Genomic DNA, 12,938 nt, shown 5'->3' with positions numbered 1-12,938 from the left:
GATTTGTTTGTTTTATTATTTTTTTAATTTTTAAAGATTTTCTTTTCCCCCCTTTTCCCCCTCCCAGCCACTCCGGTTTGTGTTTGCCACAAGACTCATAATTCCTTTAGAAAGTGGAGTCGAATTCATAAAAGTGATGGAGGGAGGGGCGCGGAGAGGGAAGGCTGGGAGCCCCAGGGAGTCTTCACTACCTACACTGCCGCCAGCTCCAGGCGCCAGTGGAGGTCGGGGTGGGGAGACGCGACTCCTGCCCGAGATGGCTGATACTCTGCGAGCCCCGGCGGCCCGCGGCCGGGCCAGGTGACTAGGCGGCTGGCGCGGAGGGTCTTCGGTGGGCGGGCGGCGCTGCAGCGGTCTGGGCACGGCTGCCGCCGCCCGCGGGCGCGAGTGTGCGCGGGTGTGGAAGGCCGGAGTGCGGGCCGTGAGGAGTGTGCGCGCGTGAGCCGGAGCGGGGCTCGCCCCTCGCCGGCGCCCGCCGCCCAGCCGGTGATAGCTCTCCCGCCGTCCCCGGCACCCTCGGCCCCCCACGGCCGTTGGTCCGGGCAGGGGAGGGAGAAAGTGAGACTCGATGTCATCACCAATCCATTGTCAGAAGGAGAGGAAATTGGAATCCAGCAGCGGCGAGCAGCAGCTGGGCGGTCACATCTGGAAATGCAAAGCCGACCTCCCCCTCCTCCTCCTCCTCCACCTCCTCTTCTCTCACCCAGGATCACTTCCGAAACCACTTGGCCTTCAGCCCCTGCCTCGGCCAGAGGTTTCATTTTTAACTGAATATTTACGAAAGTTGGAAGCGTCCGAGGGGGGTGGGGTGGGGTGGAAATAGCGGCTACTTCTTTTCCAGGGATTTATTTAATGGGGATGGGTTCAAGGCAAGAACGAATTCAGAAGGATATCGACGTCGTAATCTAGAAGTCCAGAGCTGAGAAGGACTGCCTGTTTGCAGGTGACTTCCTGCTTTTCCAGAACCTCGGACCCAGCGCCCCCTTCCCAGTTTTCTGACCGCGACGTGTGTGGCTGGGGGTGGGGTGGAGGGTTGCACGTCCCCATTCTGGGGTTCATTTGGCAACAGCTGCTGCAACGAACGCGGGAGCCAAAGGGGGGAGGGGGCGCCAGCCTCGCCCCTTCCCCTCCCCCCACCCCCAAGTCTGGGGCAGCCACCAGCTTTGAGGGCAGAACCCGCTTGGCCCGAGCGGAGGTCTAGGCGAAGGGGCAGTGCGTGGTATTTCCAGCCCCGCCTAGTGCCCGAAGCCTCCAAGCACGCCTCCTGGGTTCCAGCAGCGGCGGCAGAGCGGGGTTGGTTGGACCCGCCGGGTTTGCGTAATGGGCTGAGCGGCGGCGGCCGGGAATGGAGCCCGCTGCGCTGAGCTCGTAAGCTGCGCCCGGCGCCGAGGACCCCCGGGGGGCAGCGCTCGGCCCATCTCCGGCCCCTTCGGCTACCTCTAGTCCCCTGCGACTGGCAAAGAGAAGGGATTCCTCCGGTTCCCAAGGCACCCAGCGCCCCTGCCTCGGGGTCGCCTTTCGTCCATTTTGCTCCCCCGGCAGAGAGATCGGATTTTGCTTTCGCTGCCGCGAGCCCAGCAAGGGCTGCTTCCGGCCTCCCCGACCGGGAAATTCCCGCCGTTGCCATGGCACCCGGCACTTGTTGAGGGGGGCGGCCTCCAGCTGCACCCAGACGGGGGCGCGCCGCATCCCCTCGGACTCTGCGCAGAGGGACCTTGCTGCCCTCCAGCCCTCGCCTCCCGTCCGGCCAGGCCTCCCCTGACTCCACCAAATGGAGGGCCCAAGTCCTGATCGGGGTTTAAACAAATCCACTCCAGGGGTAGCTTTTTTTTTTTTTTTTTTTTTTGAGACGGAGTCTCGCTTTTTCACCCAGGCTGGAGTGCAGTGGCTCAATCTCGGCTCACTGCAAGCTCTGCCTCCTGGGTTCACGCCATTCTCCTGCCTCAGCCTCTCCGAGTAGCTGGGACTACAGGCGCCCGCCACCACGCCCGGCTAATTTTTTGTATTTTTAGTAGAGACGGGGTTTCACCGTGGTCTCGATCTCCTGACCTCGTGATCCGCCCGCCTCGGCCTCCCAAAGTGCTGGGATTACAAGCGTGAGCCACCGCGCCCGGCCCAGGGGTAGCTTTTGACAGGACTTTCTGTTTCAGATTTCAGATACTCAGACTCCACCTTTACTTTTACCTACGTTGGCGGCCCCAGAAGGTATTTATGTGTGTAGAGTTGCTTCATTTCCTGTTCACACTCTTGTGTTTCCTTTGTTCTCAGCGTGTTCCGTGTTCGGGTATTTTGGTTGCTTGTTTGATTATTGTGGCTTTTCTTTACCTACAACCCAAGCCTGACGTCCCTCGGTTTTAAATAGCAGGGGGAGGGGAATCAATGTTTTATTCAGGTGTTTCGAAGACCACGCCACAGGCAATGAGCAGAACTCTTCTTGTTGAAACTGTTCTGCTACAGTACTAGATTGCTCTCAGGCGATTTGGGGTTGATACAGGCAAGCCGGTGCAAAACTGGAATACTGGATATGAAGTGAAATGTATAAAAGACATAAAATGTCACAAAATAGTTTGATCACAAGTGTTGATTTTCCTGGTGAGTTGGGGCTGCGTGTTTCCATGTTTTCTGAAGGTTCACGTAAACATGCAGCCTGCCAATTCTCTATACTTTTTTTTTTTCAATGAGTGGTATTTCGGTTTTCACATTTAGTTGTAATAAAGAAATTGGAGACTTACATGTAGCTGGAGTGGATGACTTCTTTCTTTTGGGGTAAGAATGAGAGATGTACGTTTCGTTAGAAAATTGTGAACAACTTGAAACAAATCCAAATCCAATTTTGAATTTAAGAAGTAGAGTTAAAATGAAAGGTAGCCATTCAAATACTATGCCTTGCTGCCTTCACTTATTAAGTTAGGATTTTCTTCCTTTTAGCCCTTTAGGGATACAGTAGTTTAAAAGAGCAGTAGCCACATATGAGAAGTATCAGATTTAGCTTAGAGGGAATTCCTTAGACGAGCCCTGCTGTTAAGACTTGACATTCAATGTTGTTTGATCACATTCCAAAATATATCTTAGCTAATGGCAACATTTATAAACATATAAATTGCAAAAGAAGCTTTCTTGTGTACATACATTTTTAAAAGCTTGAAATTGATGTGAACTTTTAAAAACACGTAGGATCTGTATTACATTCTACATCTCGAAACAAATTTAATTAAAGTGAATATCATTCCAGTATATATGCCTAAGGCCCAGAATTGGCACATTGATTTACTAGTTGAAAATATAACAGTATTCACCAAACTTCAATGTATGCTTTTTGGAGAGAACGAAATTACAGTATTTCTTAATTTACTGTAATGTCATCTTTGTAATTATGAATTAATAATTCAATAAGAGGAGACTTGGTTGATTAATGCTGGTCCTACACATTACATCTAAAGGATCCTCGTATATGACTAATATCCTCTTGGATTATTTTAACAGTGAAAATATACAAAGTGGCCCATTAAAAACAGAGTTGACTTTTCACCATTGCTGTTTTTCTGGTGAGACATGTGGACAGGAAGGACAGGTGGGCTTTTCAACTAACTAGCTTTCTGATTTTTAATAAGATACCTCAGCTCTTTCGGCCTCAGTTTACTTATCTGTACAATCAAAGGGTAAGTCATATGCTTAATCACTAAGATCTGTTAGATACTGCAGTTAAGATTCTTTATCAGCAAATTATTGAACTCTAGTGTTAACAGCTAGAGGTGGAAAAGGGAGCAAGGCCAGGTGTTGGGATAAATAATTAACTAATCGAGGTAACATCAGTTTTCACCATAGGAACAAGTAACATGGTTGCTCTTAAAGTAAGAGATGTTTCCTATTTTATGTAATTTTATTAACGGATAGTGTTTTCTTTTGTCACTGCTTTAAATGTACCTGGATGTTTCTCAGCCATTTGGCTAAGATCGAACACAAGTAATACCTGGGCCTTTTATATCTAATATAATGTAGACCAGCCTGTTAAAAGAGAAAGACAATTGGTTAAACTGTTGATGTGTTGCTTTGTCTTCTCAAAAGCTTGTTCTATAATACAATATGTAAAAAGTTGTTACAGTGTAGTAACTGTAGATAATCCCCTTATGATTTGTACCTAATGGCGAAGACCTTTTATTTTCTGAAAATAACGTATTTGTTTTCATTACCGACATTAGAAACCAATATTTATTAATCTATTTCTCATCCTGACATTTCAGTCAGACTCTTAAAATAATCTTGCTGTGTTTTGATTTAATATGCTTATCAATTTAAAATATTGAATTAATAGTGTCATTTTAGGTGAACTAGACTTCATTGAAGGAGGTGGGAGCCTTATGGAGAGAGAGTATATGATTATCTCTATTTGTATTTAATTACCATTTCATCTAACCATTCAGAACATATTTCAAGAATAATTTTAATTCAAGTTGTAGATAAAACTTACTATAACATTTTCTTTTTGACGCTTTCCAAGAATGAGATACACGGTATTTTAAAGACAAAGACTGGGCCAGGCGCCGTGGCTCATGCTTGTAATCCCAGCACTTTGGGAGGCCGAGGCGGGCGGATCACGAGGTCAGGAGATCGAGACCACGGTGAAACCCCATCTCTACTAAAAATACAAAAAATTAGCCGGGCGTGGTGGCGGGCGCCTGTAGTCCCAGCTACTTGGAGAGGCTGAGGCAGGAGAATGGCGTGAACCTGGGAGGCGGAGCTTGCAGTGAGCCAAGATTGAGCCACTGCACTCCAGCCTGGGCGACAGAGCGAGACTCCGCCTCAAAAAAAAAAAAAAAAAAAAGACAAAGATTGATCTTACATGTTACTATTAAAAAAAAAAAAAATTTTGTTCTACATTTATACTTTTAATTTTTCTGTGGATAATAAGAAATGCCAAGAGGCTATTGTGTCCATGATAGCAAGTGGTCTAATAAATTGTCCTTTTATTTGGTGGTCCTCAGAGTGGCAGTGAACATCTTGCTATTCTGCCTTGTGGACTTGAGGTGGAAAGGTTCATGGAATTATATCTTTGCTTTTGGATGTGCAAACTGAGGCTCAGAGAGTTTAAGACACTAATAACCAAATAATTACACCTTGTTTCTTTAAACTGTAACTCTTAAGTATGTCTCTACATAATTTTTTGATAGTAAAGTGTCTGCATGCTCAAAAAGCTTGAAAACACTAATGGAGAAGAAGGAGGTCTCGGGAGTGTGACGGAACAGGTTTACATGGCAGCTTCATCATTTAATTGGTGAAAGTGACTATTTGGTTATTAGTAGCATTTACATATGCTTGAAAACTTCTGCTATATATACAGTAAAATTAATTTATTCTAACAATGATCTTGATAATACCCCTGATTCCCAGACTCCTTGGAATAGCTCCACAGCTATCAGTGGTTCTGCCACAGGTTCAGAGCCTTCCCAGTACTGCCTTCTTATTTGAGGGGTGTGCTAAGAACTATAAAGCAGAGGCTTCAATTGTACACAATTTGGAAGTTTGGGCAAAAGTCATTTCTTCCCTATACTTTGTCATGCTTATCTCCTGTCTCTTTCTGTTTTACTGATTAGCAATAAACTCCTTAAAACCCAAAGATTTGGGCTTCTGTTCCTTTCACTTGCAGTCAGACATGGAGTTAGTGGTAGAAGAAACAGAAGGGGTAACCTGCATGGTGACAGCTACTGAAGGGATGGATAGGAAAGCAGGCTGAGTCCCTGGGGCCAGTGGTTACCAAAGCCAAGGAGAGAGCAAGGGGAGCCCAGTGGGCCTGGCCATGGACTGCTCTGGAATTCCGAGTGTGAACTTTCAGCCAGGAATGTATTGTGAAAATATTACTGTGAGGTTTCAAAAGTACACAAATAAGAATTGTTTTTTGTAAAAAAAAAAAAAAGTAGGAAAAGAAATATGCCAAAAAGAAGAAAGTAAAAAATACATGACTTCTGTCTTCTGTTAACATATTAAAATTTATTCTTTTAGATTTTTATGGGTCTGTATACATATAAAATATATATGCATCCCCAAATTCTATTATACTCTTTTGAGACCTCACTTTTTTTCACTCAAGAATATAACATTAATTTCTTTCCTTTAGAAAAGATGTGAGACTAAAGAATGTTTATTAAGTTGAGAGTTTCCCAGTCAAGGAGTATGACTCTGTATAATAATAAATCTAATGTTTTATTAGAAATTATAATATTAGAAATTTAATATTTGGCAGGATGTGAGTTGCCTGCATATGTACACCCTTCATTATATGACTAGACACTCTTTTGTGTGGTCATGGATATATTGGCATCTTTTGAAATGTATCCTTTTTGTTTCAGGAGCTTCTGTCTAGATGAATAGCAAGTGTGACACTGATAATAGTAATCGAATATTCCTCAGCACAGGCTCCTTCCTCTTTCTCCTGGGCCTTTGCACATGCTGCCTGGAAAACTCACCCACAACCTACTTTCCATCCTCTCCTTCGGCTCATCCCTGCTTAGCCCTCTTTGTTGAGATATTTGCTAAGCCAGATTCTCTGAGAAGCCTTTCCTGGCATCTTCATCTGTATGATTCCACTAGGTGTTTCTAAAACCATGTTGTTACAGTGTGTTGTAATCGCCCATTTATGTCTGTTTGACTGTGATCCTCTTGGAGATGGGGATTCTCTCCTATGCATTGCGGTTTCCCCAGCCCCTAGCACACTGTCTAGCCCAGTATTCCTTCTCGGTAAGTAGGTGTTGAATGACTTAACAAAATGAATGCTGAAAGACCTGGCAGACAAGAAGGAATTTCTTAGCCTATATGACCAGATGTGGAGAAGATACTCAAACCCTTCAGGGTCCCCAATCTGGTGATGTCACTTGCAGTGGAATTTCATATGAATCCAGTGTGACAGAAGTTGCCTAGTCAAGTTATAAGTCCTCTTCTCTGGGTCACATGTTCAAATACTTTTAGGGGACAGATAATGCAATATTTAAGATACTAGGTAGTGATGAGGACTGTGGCACACTGGAGAGTTTGGACTCCAAGAGTAATTAATTCAGTTGAAAAAGTCAACAGCACTCTTGATCAAGCAAACTTTCTAGGGGCCCTAATCCACCTGGGCCTGCAGTATGTAATTCCATAACTCATGGGATGCCATCAAGAGAGACAATGTACTTGATTGCTAAAGGGCCTTTGTTTTCTCTGAGTTCCCCAGGAAGGAGAAATGTATGTGTGTGCAGGGGTGAGGAGGGGGAGGGTGAAGAAGCAATACTATCCACTTAAAAAGGTTTGTCAATTTTCATTATGAAAGAAGATCAAACGTGCCCACTCCAGAAATCTTGACATATACAGTTATTTTGAAGCCATTCAGTGTTCTTCAAGATGTCACGATGAAAAGAATGATGATTTTTTAAATAAAAAATTAACATGTTTCTCTTGGCAATGGGGCTTTCTCACCATACTTTTATGTTACATCACTTATTGTATCTTCAAAATACTGATTTTTTAAAAGTGTGTTCCTTGGAGCCCTGGGAACCTGCCTCAAGAGCTGGGGTAGCTGTGGGGAGGGAGTATGAAGGGAGCTGAATGAGTTAGTGAGAATCTGGGTCTTCATATCTTTTTTTAAATTGCAGCTGCTTTTTTCTGTTCTGTATAACAACTCTTTTTGAAAACAGTTTCATTGTTGAGTTTTAAAACCACTGACCTAAAATAACCACCAATTTAACATAAGTATAACTTTATTGAGTTTTTTTGTATTAAAAAATTAAACTCCATTTTTTTCATGGATTAAGGTGATCCTACTAGTGATATTTATTAAGCATTTTCTCTGCTGTTCTTTTTGCTTGCCTTGCTTTATCCCGTGTTTCCAAAAAACATAAATAGGTATTTTGTCAGCTATTTTACGTTTTATAGCAGGAAAAACAGAGGCTTGGGTGATTTAAGTAAGTTACAGTTAGTAAGAGCCATAGGATACATTTCAGTGTAAGTCAATGTTTATGTAAGGCTTAAGGGACATTGGTTGAATTGGCATGACTAGAATAGTTGGGAATGTTTGGGAATGGGGAGAGATTGCTGATGGGATGTCTGCCGGGGCAATACTGAAAATCTACTGGTTGGCAAAGGTAGTGCCTGAGCCCAGTGCTAACTGTAATAGTTGGAAAATTATGTACATTGGCTGTGGAATCCTTATGCAAATATTTGGCCAATCCACCTAAATTTCTCTCTACAGCATTTTTAAAAAGACATATAGCTGAGATTTTATCAATCCTAAAAATATTTTGTATTTCTCTGCCCAGATTTGCATTTGGGTAGATTATGCTGTAGAAGATATATCTTGCTTTAAGATAGCTGCCACTGATTAGTTTCTTTTAGTCTATTTTAATCAACTTATTGCCTTGTAATCTTTCCTTTTTCATTCTCTAAATTTCTGAAATTCCATCTTTCATGTTCCCCAGGAAAGACTAGTAAGACATGTTTTTATTAGTAAGACTTATTATCCTCATTTCACTATGACATAATTTGGGCTTTCTGTTCCAAGTTATCCTACTTGAATGCTGGACACTTCCACCTGAATATTTGTCATTTTCACCTCAACCCATCACATCAAAACAATCCCTTATTACCTCTTTAAAAGAAGCTTCTCTCTCCAGCCTTTTGCTAGTCAGTATCACATCTTTTGAGCCAGGTATGGGGATTACAGTTTCAGATTTCACCTCAAGTCTTCCTCTTCTGGTTCCTGAAGCTCCAGCAACCTCTACTCTGAAACATTGTTGGCTTCTTCATCCCATCCCATGTCAACATTTAGCCCATGCCCTGTTGGCTTTGACTTAGATCAATCACCTTAACCCAGTGTCTTAAAATTCTTGATTTTGAGTTTCTTATCCATCCAGTTTATTTACACCTGAACTCTTTAAGCATGAAATTAATCATTCAGCTGTTCAGAAGCCTTCAAATATGACCACAGCCTTTTCCATATAGACCTAAAACTTACATTCTTGGCCTTTGAGAGCTGCCTTCCCTATCCACTGATATATGTTTCTCATGCTTCCTAACACCTACATGCTTCTGTTTGCTTAGTGACCACCCCCCACTCACTCATCAGCAGTTTGTACTAGTTTAGTGTAAAGCTGTGTAAAGTTTATTGATTGATAACGTCTGTGCCGAGATCATGGTTTTTATCATAAAGAGCAGTTCATTGTATTTTTTCCTTGCCCATGAATGGTATCTCTGTTCATTAGAATACATAATATTTTATGCATAGGAGGATAGAGTGAGAATATGAGTAGAACAAAGTAAGAATGAGAGGAGTGGATAGTGAAATTTGAGGATAGGATGAGAATGTAAATAGATTTATGTCCATCCATTACAAGATTAATAACCACAGTGATAAAAGTCTTGAATATTATTTATTTGCATATGAGTGATATTTCAGTTTGTGGCTGATACCCTCTTGGTATTAAATGGAAGATGACAAATCATTCAATATTAATTTTAGAGGGAGACATCTATTGAAACCTTTGTGCAGTCAGGTCAAGTTTCTGTGTACAAAAATTAGCAGAGAGGTTGCTGCTGGTTGACTTCCCCTAGGATGGTGTCTTTCTGAACATTTTGAAATGTAGATTGAAAAGGTGGATTTGTCAACTAACTCTGAAGTGCTGTAGTTATTTGTGTTTCATCATTGTTTTATTGTTTATTTTATTTTTGAGATGGAGTTTTCGCTCTTGTTGCCCAGGCTGGAGTGCAGTGGCGTGATCTTGGCTCATTGCAACCTCTGTCCCCCGGGTTCAAGCGATTCTCCCGTCTCAGTCTCTCAAGTAACTGGGATTACAGGCACACACCACCACGGCCAGCTAATTTTTTTGTATTTTTAGTCGAGACGGGAATTCACCATATTGGCCAGGTTGGTCTCGAACTCACCATATTGGCCTCAGGTGATCCGCCCGCCTTGGCCTCCCAAAGTGTTGGGATTATGGAGAAGAGACTCGTAGATATTGACTGGGAGACCTAAGCTGAATGCTAAAATCTGCTCCATGGATACAAGCTAATGCAGTCATCATTTCTCATTAAAATGCCCCACAGCTAGATATGCAGGAAAAAAAAAAAAAAAGAAAGAAAGTTAGTCCTCCAGCTGAAAAGCGGTCATTACTTTATTATCACCACAGAATTTGAAATGATTTCTGTAGTTAACAATCAGATTTTATTTTTAGTTAACTGAGACAAAGTTTGAATAATTCACTGTGAGCCAAATTCTTTCTTGATTCTTCTTTTTGGAGCAATCCATCTTTATGGGAAAACCAGCCTAGAATGGTGATTTCAGTTTCAGTTAGGTGATTTCAGTGAGAATTGTATTTGACTCAGAAATGATGAGACTGGGGCCAAGAAAAATTTTAAACTTATTTTTTTTGTAATCATATTACTAGTTTGATTTCATATGAACTTCCTTTGTTGACTTTCTGTGCCATTAATTTAAAATTTCCAGTATCCTCAATATTTGATGTCTTATATGTACAGATTCCTTTCCAGCTGTAAGTCATCAGCAAGTAGAAAATTTAGTATGGCAATAGTTTTCATAAGAGATTTTTTAAAACAGAAAAACGTTGACATTGCCAGCCTCTGGGTTGCATTTTGGGATATGCTACATTTCAAAGGTATCTTTTAAATCTGAAGGCAAAGACTTTTTCAACATCTGAATATTCTGATTTATAGAAATTAAAAAAAAATCCCTGTACATTACACAGGCATATACATTTGAATCAGGAAAGTATAAAATTAGCTGATTATTTTTATTCAGTAAAAGTGCCTTGGCACAGAACTAAAATTGATAACTTATGGTTTTAGCATGTAGATAAGTACATGAGAGTAAATCACATTTTTATATGAATAGAAATATCAACTTTGTTCATATATAGATTATAAAACTATACTAAACAAAAAGTAATTTTTTACTATTACAAAAATTATTAAGAACCATTACAAAAATTCTCTGCTTACTAATTTTCAGTCACCATAGAAATACAATATTTAATAATGCTGCTGCACTACTTACATAAAACATATTAAGAATTGGTGTCAGATTGCCGGGTGGAGCCAAGATGGCTGAATAGGAACAGCTCCAGTCTCCAGCTCCCAGCCCCAGCGACACAGAAGACGGATGATTTCTGCATTTCTGCTTGAGGTACCGGTTTCATCTCACTAGGGAGTGCCTAACAGTGGGTACAGGACAGTCGGCGAAGTGCACTGTGCGCCAGCCGAAGCAGGGCGAGGCATTGCCTCACTCGGGAAGCGCAAGGGGTCAGGGAGTTCCCTTTCCTAGTCAAAGAAAGGGGAAACAGATGGCACCTGGAATATGGGGTCAGTCCCATCCTAATACTGCGCTTTTCCAACGGGCCTGGAAAACGGCACACTAGGAGATTGTGTCCCGCATGAGGCTCGGAGGGTCCTATGCCCACGGAGTCTCTCTGATTGCTAGCACAGCAGTCTGAGATCAAGCTGCAAGGCGGCAGCGAGGCTGGGGGAGGGGCGCCCGCCATTGCCCAGGCTTGCTTAGGTAAACAAAGCAGCCAGGAAGCTTGAACTGGGTGGAGCCCACCACAGCTCAAGGAGGCCTGCCTGCCTCTGTAGGCTCCACCTCTGGGGGCAGGGCACAGACAAACAAAAACTCAGCAAGAACATCCACAGACTTAAATGTCCCTGTCTGCCTGACAGCTTTGAAGAGAGTAGCCCAGCACGCAGCTGGAGATCTGAGAACGGACAGACTGCCTCCTAAAGTGGGTCCCCCCCCCGAGCAGCCTAACTGGGAGGCACCCCCCAGTAGGGACAGACTGACACCTCATTCAGCCGGGTACTCCTCTGAGACAAAACTTTCAGAGGAACTATCAGACAGCTGAATTTGTGGTCTCACGAAAATCCGCTGTTCTGCAGCCACCACTGCTGACACCCAGCCAAACAGGGTCTGGAGTGGACCTCTAGTAAACTCCAGCAGACCTGCAGCTGAGGGTCCTGTCTGGTAGAAGGAAAACTAACAAACAGAAAGGACATCCACACCAAAAACCCATCTGTACATCACCATCATCAAAGACAAAAAGTAGATAAAACCACAAAGATGGGGAAAAAACAGAGCACAAAAACTGGAAACTCTAAAAAACAGAGTACCTCTCCTCCTCCAAAGGAACGCAGTTCCTCACCAGCAACGGAACAAAGCTGGATGGAGGATGACTTTGACGAGTTGAGAGAAGAAGGCTTCAGACGATCAAACTACTCTGAGCTACGGGAGGAAATTCAAAACAATAGCAAAGAAGTTAAAAACTTTGAAAAAAAATTAGAAGAATGGATAACTAGAATAACCAATGGAGAGAAGGGCTTAAAGGAGCTGATGGAGCTGAAAGCCAAGTTTCGAGAACTACGTGAAGGTTGCAGAAGCCTCAGTAGCAGATGCGATCAACTGGAAGAAAGGGTATCGCTGATGGAAGATGAAATGAATGAAATGAAGAGAGAAGGGAAGTTTAGAGAAAAAAGAATAAAAAGAAATGAACAAAGCCTCCAAGAAATTTGGGACTATGTGAAAAGACCAAACCTACGTCTGATTGGTGTACCTGAAAATGATGGGGAGAATGGAACCAAGTTGGAAAACACTCTGCAAGATATTATCCAGGAGAACTTCCCCAATCTAGCAAAGCAGGCCAGCATTCAGATTCAGGAAATACAGAGAACGCCACAAAGATACTCCTCGAGAAGAGCAACTCCAAGACACATAATTGTCAGATTCACCAAAGTTGAAATGAAGGAAATAATGTTAAGGGCAGCCAGAGAGAAAGGTCGGGTTACCCACAAAGGGAAGCCCATCAGACTAACAGCTGATCTCTCAGCAGAAACTCTACAAGCCAGAAGAGAGTGGGGGCCGATATTCAACATTCTTAAAGAAAAGAATTTTCAACCCAGAATTTCCTATC

At 42.8% G+C, this 12,938-nt stretch overlaps 1 pseudogene; it reads right to left on the bottom strand.

The window, feature by feature from the left end:
* Positions 1 to 830: 830 nt before the first annotated feature.
* Positions 831 to 1,689, bottom strand: LOC134734238 (uncharacterized; annotated as a pseudogene).
* Positions 1,690 to 12,938: the final 11,249 nt, after the last annotated feature.

The sequence above is a fragment of the Symphalangus syndactylus genome, chromosome 12 (genome assembly GCF_028878055.3).
Source record: "Symphalangus syndactylus isolate Jambi chromosome 12, NHGRI_mSymSyn1-v2.1_pri, whole genome shotgun sequence".
In the NCBI taxonomy this organism is placed as follows: domain Eukaryota; kingdom Metazoa; phylum Chordata; class Mammalia; order Primates; family Hylobatidae; genus Symphalangus; species Symphalangus syndactylus.
The sequence above is the reverse complement of the archived record's forward strand: the minus strand, read 5'-3'. Positions and strand labels throughout refer to the sequence as shown.